Genomic DNA, 10870 nt, shown 5'->3' on the forward strand with positions numbered 1-10870 from the left:
ACAGGAATGTTGCTGGCAAAGCAGGGTTCAGAAGAGTGAGCTGTGAGGGTGGAGGGACTGTCAGCAGTGTGGCCAGCACAGTGGGCTCAGATGGACAGAGCCTGGCAAGGGGCGGGAGGACGGCACAGTGGTGTTAAAGCAGTGGACCTTAGGCACAGTCAGGAGGGAGACCAGTGGGAAACAACTGGAGCTAAAGAAAGCAGACACCTGCACAGATGTGTTATTTATTTATCTAAAAGATAGGCAAACTCTCTTGGGGAATCAAGAGAATGAAGGGAAGAGGAGGCTGAGACCCTGCCATCTGTCAATGGAGCAGTTGATCCAGAGAGACCTGATTGTGACCGGCAAGACCACACAGGATCACCTGGCATCCTCGCAGTGCCTGTCTACTCCACTCTTCCCCTTACTCCTTCCCAAAGGGCCCACCCTGTTACTCCTTTGCCTGAACCGCTTGTATCCTGAGTATCACCTGGCACAGTCCTTCCTGGGACATAATTGCTTCTGCAAATCAGGTCCTCACCAGTTCATCTAAACAGAAGTCTCATGCTCTTTATACTCAGTCTGTTTCATATTTAGCACCACCAGAAATTATATTACTTTTTACTTGATTGCCTCCTTTCTCATGAGCAGTCCATTTCCTCAAGGTAAAAGAGAGTTCAACCTGTTCACTCCTGAGTCTCTACCCCTCAAGATGGTACCACACTCATTCAACATTTCATTTGTTGAATAAATTATAGGGGTGCATGACTACCCTAGCAAGGGGAAATTCAAGTTATTCCATTATCCTAAGAGGTCTTTTTGTTTGCTAAGAAGGTTATTTAATATCATCAAATGCCATTTTGAAAACTTGCACAGTGTCTGCTGATTTTTCTTTTGATCTCTTTATATGATAAATTGTGTTAATGTATTCTCAAATATTATCTCGGCAATTTATTTTGGGAAGAAACAATGACTGTCACACTATATTAACATTAAAAATTCTATTTTGAGTCCAATTTACCATTACTATATTTTATTTAGAAATTTCTCATCTATATTCATGAGCATATTGGCTTGTAATTTAAATATTATCCTTCTTATTCATATCAGGGTTATTCTAGCTTCAAAACGTATTGCCAACCTTCCTATCTTGTTTAATGCTTTTAAAGCAGGTTATTTTAAAATTGCATTTTTATCAAAGTAATACAAATGCACAGACACAAATTTAAATTGTAAAGAAGGATTATTAATAAAATCCAACTATATCTTTTTCCATCCCTCACCCTGAATCATGGCCTTAAGAGATGGCCTTTTTAATTCATTTCTGTTTCAGTGTTTCTGGAAGTTTCTCTCATATTTGTTAATTTTTCTGCATTTTAACTTAGATGAGTCTGTTGGCTTATTTTAGACTTTTCTGTATACAAGACCGCCTATCTCCCTGCAACCCTCCTTCCCAGGGTACTTAGAGTACTTTCTGTTTCAGAGCACATATGCATTTTAAAACCATGGACCGAAACCTGTTTCTTGTTCCATTGAGACAGCATCTATCATCCCAAATTAACTCATGCAAGCTGCAGTAAGAAGAGTAGGAAGAACATGCCCGCCACCAGATTCACCTCTTCTTAGCATAACTGTTTGGTTTTGTTATTTTTCCTCTCTTTCTAAACCAACCTGTTTCCTTAACCCCACTCCCTTTACATCTATCTCAGTCTCTACATGCTTTTAATTATATTTTTCCTTTTTAACATTTTTATTTGCTCTTTTTAGTTATATATGACATTAGAAGGTATTTTGACATATTATATATACATGGAATATAACTTTTCATTCTTGTGCTTATACGTGATGTGGAGTTACACTGGTCATGTATTCATATATGAACAAATGAAAGTTATGTCTGATTCATTCTACTGTCTTTCCTATTGATACCCCTGCTCCCTTCCTTTCTTTACCCTTTGTCTAATCCAAAGAACTTCTATTCTTTCCTCCCCTACCCCCAGTTATTGTATGTTAGCATCTGCATATCAGAGAGAACATTTGGCCTTTGATTTTTGGGGAACTGACTTATTTCACAGCATGATAATCTACAGTTCCATCCATTTACCAGCAAATGCCATAATTTCATTCTTTATGACTGAGTAATATTCCATTGTGTTCATATATCACATTTTCTTTATTCTTTCATCTATGTAAGGGTACTTAGGTTTATTCCATAGCTTAGCTATTGTAACTTGATCTGCTATAAACATTGAAGTGTCTGTATCACTAGAGACTGCTCATTTTAAGTCTTTTAGGTATATCCTGAGGAAGTGGATAAATGGATCAAATAGTAGTTCCATTCCAAGTTTTCTGAAGAATCTCCATATGAATTTCCACAGTCCTTGCACCAATTTGCAGTCCCACCAGCAATGTATGAGTGTACCTTTTCCCAACATCATCACCATCATTTGTTGTTACTTGTATTCTTTTAAAAAATTTATTCTTTATAGTTATACATGACAGTAGAATGTATTTTGATGTGTCACACACACAAGGAGTATAACTTCCAATTGATGTGGAGTTACACTGGTAATACCAGTTACACTGGTATATGAACACAGGATAGTTATGTCCAGATCTTTCTAATGTCTATCCCACTCCCATCAATGCCTTCCCCTAATTACCTCATCCCATCCAGTGAATTTCCACTACTCCTTCCCCCTGCCTACTCGAGTCAGCATCTGCATATCAAAGAGAAAATTAAGCATTTATGTTTTGGTGATTGACTTATTTCACTTAGTATGATAGCCTCTAGTTCCATCCATTTGTGAACAAATTCCATAATTTCATTCTTATTTATGGTTGTTAATATTCCATTGTGTATATGTACCACATCTTCTTTATCTGTTCATCTGTTGAAGGGCACCTAAGGTGATTCCATAGATTAGCTATGTGACTTGAGCTGCTATGAACATTGATGTGGTCATGTCATTATAACATGCTGATTTTAAGTCCTTTGGGTATCTTCATACTGCTTTCCAGAATGGTTGCACCAATTCACAGTCCCATTAGTAATGTATGAGTGTCCCTTTTTCCCCACATACTCACCAACATTTATTGTTACTTGTATTCTCGATAATTGCCATTCTGAATGGAATGGGATAAAATGTCAGTGTAGTTTTAATTTGCATTTCTCTAATTACTAGTGATGTAGAACATTTTTTTATATATTTGTTGACCATTCAAATTTCTTCTTCTGTGAAGAGTATGTTCAGTTCCTTAGCCCATTTATTGATTGGTTGTTTTATTTTTATTTTTTTATTTTTATTTTTTTGGTGTTAAGTTCTTTGGGATTTTATCCTAGAGAGTAATGCTCTATCTGAGATGCTAGAGGGGCAAAGATTTTTCTCTAATTCTGTAGGCTCTCTCTTCAGGTTCTTGATTGTTTCCTTTGCTAAGAAGAAGTTTTTTAGTTTGATGCAATAACATTTATTGATTCTTGGTTTTACTTCTTGCACCTTAGGAGTCTTATTGGGGAATTCAGATCCTAAGCCCACATGATGAAGATTTGGGCTGATATTTTCTTCTTCTAGGTGTACGTTTTCTGTTCTAAGACCTAGGTCCTTGTTCTACTTTGAGTTGATGTTTGTGCAAGGTGAGAAATAGGGGTCTAATATCATTCTGCTACATATGAATTTCCAGTTTTCCCAGCACCATTTGTCGAAGAGGCTATCTTTTCTCCCATGTGTGTTCATGGTACTTTTGTCTAGTATGAGATAATTGTGGGTTTGTCTCTGTGTCTTCTATTAGGTATCATTTGTCTATATATCTGTTTTGGTGCCAATATTATGCCATTTTTGTTACTATAACTCTGTGGTATAATTTAAGGTCTGGTATTGTGATGCCTCCTGCTTCACTTTTCTTGCTAAGGAATGCTTTGGCTATTCTAAGCATCTTAATTTTCCAAATGAATTTCATGATTGTTTTGTCTATTTCTCTGAAGAATGTCATTTGAACTTTAACAGGAAATGCCTTAAATTTGCTTTTTGTAGTATGGCCATTTTGACAATATTAATCCTGCCTATCCAAGAACATGGGAGATCTTTCCAACTTCTAAGCTCTTCAATTTCTTTCTTCAGTGTTCTGTAGTTTTCAGTGTAGAGTTCTGTTACCTCTTTTGTTAGATTGATTCCCAAATATTTTATTTTCTTTGAGGTTATTATGGTTGGGATATTTTTTCTGATTTCTCCTTCAGTTGATTCATAACTGATATATAGTAACACAACTGATTTATGGGGGTTGATTTTATATCATGCTACTTTGCTTAATTCATTAGTTCTAGAAGTTTTCTGGTGGAGTATTTTGGGTTTTCTAAATATAGAATCATGTTGTCAGCAAGTATGGATAGTTTGGGTTCTTCTTCTCCTATTTGTATTCCTTTAATTTCTTTCTTCTAAGTTGCTCTGGCTAGAGTTTCCAAGACTATATTTAATAGAAGTGATGAAAGAGGCTGTCCCTCTTTTGCTCCAGTTTTTAGAGAGAATGCTTTCATTTTTTCTCCATTTAGAATAATGTTGGATTTGGGTTTAGCATATATAGCTTTTATAATGTTGAGTTATGTTCCTATTATCCCTAGTTTTTCTAGTGTTTTGAACATGAATGGATGCTGTATTTTTTCAAATGTTTTTATCTGTTTGAGGTGATCATGTTGTTCTTGTGTTTAAGGCTATTGATGTGATGAATTATGCTTATTGATTTCCATATGTTGAAAACAACCTTGCATCCCTGGAATAAACCCTAGTTGATCATCATGATGAACTATCTTTTTAATATGCTTTTATATGTAATTTGCCAATATTCTATCAAGAATTTTTGGATCTATGTTCATCAGCAATATTGGTCTGAAATTTTCTTTCCTTAATGTGTCTTTGGTTTTGTTATCAGGGTGATACTAGTTTCATAGAATGAGTTTGGAAGTGTTCCTTCCTTTTCTACTTCATGGAATAATTTGAGAAGGATTTGTGTTAGTTCTTCTTTGAAGATCTGGTAGAACTCAAATAAGAATCTGGCTGTTCCTGGGTTTTTCTTTCTTGGTAGGCTTTTGATGGCATCTTCAGTTTCATTGCTTGAAATTGATCTGTTTAAATTTTCTATGTCCACTTGATTCAATTTGGGTAGGTCATTGTCTCTAGAAATTTGTTGATGTCTTCAAGATTTTCTACTTTCTTAAAGTATACATTTTCAAAATAGGTTCTGATTATCATCTGTATTTCAGTAATGTCCTTTGTGATATTGGCTTTTTCATTGTGCATTTTAGTAATTTGAGTTTTCTCTCACTTTCTCTTTGTTAACTTGGCTAAGGGTTTACCAATTTATTTTTATTTTTATTTTTTCAAAGAACCAACTTTTTGTTTTAGATTTTTTGGATAGTTTCTTTTGTTTCAAACTTCATTGATTTCACCTCTGATTTTAATTATTTCCTGTTTTCTACCATTTTTGGTGTTAATTTGTTCTTTTTCTGGGGCTTTGAGATGTAATGTTACATTATTTATTGAGTTTCTATTATTTAAATGAATGAACTCAATGCAATGAACTTTCTTCTTAGTACTCCCTTTATAGTGTCCCAGAGATTTTGAAATTTATTTTACCTCCAAGTATTTTTTATTTGATCCCTCATTTCTTCTGCAATCCAGTCATCATTCAATAGTGTATTATTTAGTCTCCAGGTGTTAAAGTAGCTTCTATTTTTAATTTGATCATTGATTTATAAATTCATTCCATTATGATATGAGGATGCAAGGTATTATCTCTACTTTTTATATTTGCTAGGAGTTTCTTTGTCTTAAGATATGGTCTATTTTAGAGAAGAATTCATGTGCTGCTGAGAAGAAAGTGTATTCAGTCCTTGATGGGTGAAATATTCTACATTGGTCTGTTAAGTCTAAATTATTAATTGTAAATTTTTAGTTCTATATCTTTCTTTATTTAGGTTTTGTTTGGAAAGTCTATCCAGTGGTGAGAGAGATGGGTTGAAGTCACCCTGTATTATTGTTTTGTGGTCTACTTTCTTCTTGAATTTGAGAAGGGTTTTGTTGATATATGTATAGATACTCTATTGTTTAGGGCACAGGTATTTATGATTGTTATGTCTTGTTGATGTATAATTCCCTTAAGCAGGATGAAATGACTTTCCTTGTCCCTTCTGTTTAGCTTTGACTTGAAGTTCTCTTTATCTGATATGAGGATAAAATCCCCTGCTTGTTTACAAGACACTTGTTAATGATATTTTTTTCCCATTATTTTACTTTCAGTCTGTGGATGTTTGTACCTATGAAGTCTCTTAGAGACAGCACAATGTTGGGTCTTGTTTTTTAATCCAATCTCTAGTGTGTGTCTTTTGATTGAGAGTTCAGGGCATTTACATTCAAAGTTATCATCGAGATATGATTTTTATTCTCTGTCATTTTAGTTTACTTCTGGTTTTTAATTTGAACTTGTTTTTCCATTGATTCACTGTTTTTTCAGTGCAGTTCCATCCATTGCTGTTTTTCATGTTAATTTTTCATTTCTTCTTCATGAAATATCTTACTAAATATGTTTTATAGTGCAGACTTTCTAATTGTGATTCTTTTATTTTTGTTTATCATCGAAGGTTTGTATTTTGTCATCAATGCAAAAGCTTAATTTTTCTGGTTATATTATTCTTGGCTGGCATCCATTTTCTTTCAGAGTTTGGTAAATATTATTCCATGGCTTCCTAGTTTTCAGTCTGGGTTAAGAGATTAGCTGAGATCCAGATTGGTTTGCCTCTAAATATTACCTGTCATTTTTCTCCGGCAGCCTTTAAAATTCTATCCTTATTCTGTATGTTAGGCAATTTAATAACATGTTTTGCTATTGGACTGTGATAATTTTGTATATTTGGGGATCTGTAAGCCTCCTTATTTGATTTTCCATTTCATTCTTTAGGTTTGAAAAATTTCTGATATGACTTCATTTAAAAAATTATGAATTCCTTTCATTTGTATCTTTCATTTTATTGATTTCTTCATTTCGAGGATTTCTGTTTTCTGTGTTTCAGAATATCTATCTCTTTATTGAAGTGATCCTTCACTTTCTGTATGTTCTCTCTTTTTTCACCCCTTATACTATCCTTTACTTCACAGAGTAGTTTACCTATATACATTCTAAACTCCTTCTCTGACATTTCTTCCATTGTGGTGTCATGTTGGTGGATTGTTGTTGGAGTATCTTGGTTCATTTGGGGTGATTAATTCCCTTGCTTTTACATTTTGTTTGTGTGTCTGCCCATGTAACAGTATAGATCTAAGGCAATAGAGTTTCTACCTTGCGGACTTACAGTGTCCTGAAGGTTTCCAGTAACTTACTGTTTAGGGGGAGACAAATAATAACAACAAACTATATACATCATTAAACCAAATAGTTCCTACTATGATATCCACAATGTTAATTATGACAATAAACAGAAATGATATGATCAGTTATTGCCTACAATAAAAACAGCAAGTTAGCAAAAGAGTCTAAAATTTCAAATAGTGGACAGGGAAAGAACAAAGTGATATAGAATGTGATGATTATGAGGGAGGGGGAGAGAAAATAGAAATAAAAAAATTAATGGAAAACTGAAAGAGCAACAGAGATTTGCTGTTAGTGGAAGAAAAGAGAGAAAGAGAATCAAGGGAAACAGGTATGAGAAAAAAGTATAAAGCAAAAACTTAAAAAGTCAGAAATAAAAATAAAAGAATACAAAACAAAACTAAAATAAATTAATCAAACATCCTAATCTTCAATAAACTGATCCATGAAAAATAACTGACTTCAAAAATGCCAGAAATGAGTAAAAAATTACAAATCTGAGTATGTATAAATGTTCATGTACCATTAAAGTCACAATTAAACAGAAAAATGAGAAAGAGAGAAAGAAAAAAAAACACATAAGGAAAAAAGAAAAGTTAAAGAATTCTTTCTGTTAGAATTTAAAACATTATCAGTTTCTTTTCTCAGCAGTTTTAGGTGGGATCGTTTAGGGCTTGATGCTGCACCCTCTGGATTATTGAAGTGGGAGAGGTAATCCCATAGGCAAAATTCCTGGAGGCAAGGTTTAAGCTTAGGTAGACTCCAGGATCTTTGCTGAATGTCAGTTGGTCTGGAGATTTTAAGTCAGTGCTCCTCAAGGACCCAGTAATTGTCAGTCCACACTGGAATACTGCACCCCAAGGATCTCCCCTGGGTTCCACTTGCATGGTGGAGGAGCTAATTCTTAGTCCCCTACATCACCTCCCATGTTTCCTGGTATTGGATTCAGTCTCCAAATTCAATCTTTCCTGCCCCCACCCTTCCAAATTCCCAGCCAGATAGTCCTGCAAGCAGCTGGGTTGGAGAAGGAGGGGTAGAACCAGGTGGGTTTCCATGATCAGTTGTCCCCTGTGTAATCTCTCTCCATGTTTGGTTTTCTCCTGGTCACTTAAGCACACTCTATGTCATGCAATATGTATTTACTGGGCCTATATTTCAGGCCAAACTCAGGTTTGCCAGGAATCAGCTCCTTCAGCTGCTGGTCCCTGTGCTGCAGTTGCGAAATATTTCCTTCCTTTGTTCTCTGCATTCCACCTGGAGAGATTGTGCCTTCCTTTCCACAAAAGAATATTGTGCAGCACACCTTTCAGTTTATTCAGGCAATGTCCTTGATCTCTAAATGATCCATACTCAGTCATGCATCAGGTCTCCTAAAAATGCAAGTTCCTTTAATTCCCATATTCTTCCAATTTGCTCAAAAAGGGGCTGTTCTGGCTGTGTGCTTCTGGCCCCAAATCACTGGGGATTTCTTCATTATTAAGATATCCAAGCTCCTGAGTCACCGAACTGTTTTGAATTTTTTTCCAATTTCAAATTCCTGTAAAGTCCCCTCCTCCTTTTTTGGTTCACCCACCTTGCCAAGAAACTGCCTTTCTGCTTTCTTGGATTCATGCCATGGAGCAGCCAGAAGAGTGAACTCCTCTAGCCCACCACCTTGAAAGCTCAAATTTTATTTTATTTTTTTTTCAAGTTATACTCATGATTTAGAGTCAATTGGTTTTAAGATGTTCTTTATATAAGCTAGCAGTTCACTGCTCTCTCCTTCCTCATTTTGATATTTTGGAAGCTACTACTTTTTGATTCACTATTCTGACTCTTTTGTTATTTCTGTCAAAAATCTCTAAATAACATCCTTGCCTTGCTGTTGCATGATTTTTTTTCCATTTGTATTTTCCAGAAAAGTTAAAGGTCATTGAAATTTTTCCCATCCCCCTTTATAATATGTACCCTCTGGCTTTCTAGAATTGTCAGATTAATATTCATTTACTCTGTTTTGCTATATAAACACTTTTCTCAGCAGAACCATATATAAAATTAAGATTACTTGGCCCTGACCATGCTCAAGTGTATGGTGCCAAAGGAACCGACTCCAGGGTCCCAATAATGGGCCTGTCCCCTCAGCTCTTGGCCTGGTGTGAAGGTCTCCCCTGATCTGAGAATGGCTACCTCACGATATGAACCAGTGGCTGAAATTGGTGTTGGTACCTATGGGGCGGTGTATAAAGCCCATGATTCCCATAGTGGCCACTTTGTGGCCCTCAAGAGTGTGAGAGTACCTAATGGAAGAGGGGCCTTCCCATCAGCACAGTTTGTGAGGTGGCCTTACTGAGGCGCCTGGAGGCTTTTGAACATCCCAATGTTGTCCGGCTGATGGATGTTTGTGCCACTTCCCCGACTGACCGGGAAATCAAGGTGACCCTAGTGTTTGAGCATGTTGACCAAGATCTAAGGACTTATCTGGACAAGGCACCACCACCTGGCTTGCCAACTGAGACCATCAAGGATCTGATGTGCCAGTTTCTAAGAGGCCTGGATTTTCTTCATGTCAATTGCATTGTTCATCAGGACCTGAAGCCAGAAAATATTCTGGTGACAAGTGGTAGGACAGTCAAGCTGGCAGACTTTGACCTGGCCAAAATATACAGCTACCAGATGGCCCTTACACCTGTGGTTGTTACACTCTGATACGGGGCTCCTGAAGTTCTTCTGCAGTCTACATATGCAACCCCTGTGGACATGTGGAGCGTTGGCTGTATCTTTGCAGAGATGTTTCTTCGGAAACCTCTCTTCTATGGAAACTCTGAAGCTGACCAGTTGGGCAAAATCTTTGACCTGATAGGGCTGCCTCCAGAGGATGACTGGCCCCAAGATGTATCTCTACCCCAAGGAGACTTTCCCCCACAGGACCTCACCCGGTGCAGTCAGTGGTGCCTGAGATGGAGGAGTCTGGAACTCAGCTGCTCCTGGAAATGCTGACTTTTAACCCACACAAGCAAATCTCTGCCTTCTGAGCCCTGCAGCACTCTTATCTACATAAGGAAGAGGATCCGGAGTGAGCACTGGAGTGGTTGCTGCAGAAGGAAGAGATGCTGCCATTATCCTCCTTCTGGACACTCGAAAGGAGAGAACCCCATTGAGAAGGCGACCTCTGCCTTTCTCTCTGAGGCCGTGAAGGCTCCCCCAACTTTTTACAGAGAATATTTTGCTGCCTTAATGACATTTTCCACCTACCCCTCCCTTTGAGACTTATCCTCCTCCCCCCTCCCATTTCTATACAGTAAGGGGTCTATCTCTTCTCCCCCTCCCTACCTTGATATTGGGGTCCTTTTATATATAGGAAAACAAAACAAGACAAAGAAATATGGTCTTTCTTTAATGTTAAAAAAAGATTACTTATCCTTTCCAAAGCACTTTTTAGTTGTGTGGATATTAATAAGGTTAGGGTTTTTCATTTACTTAGCTTTCTTTATCCTTACTAATTAAAAACACAATTATCCATGTGTTTTATAAATTTTCTTTGACTAGATTCAGATGT

General features: G+C 36.6%; 1 pseudogene; it reads left to right on the forward strand.

The window, feature by feature from the left end:
- Positions 1-9493: 9493 nt before the first annotated feature.
- LOC124989673 (cyclin-dependent kinase 4-like) lies at positions 9494-10391 on the forward strand (annotated as a pseudogene).
- Positions 10392-10870: the final 479 nt, after the last annotated feature.

The sequence above is a fragment of the Sciurus carolinensis genome, chromosome 7 (genome assembly GCF_902686445.1).
Source record: "Sciurus carolinensis chromosome 7, mSciCar1.2, whole genome shotgun sequence".
NCBI classification, from domain to species: Eukaryota; Metazoa; Chordata; class Mammalia; order Rodentia; family Sciuridae; genus Sciurus; species Sciurus carolinensis.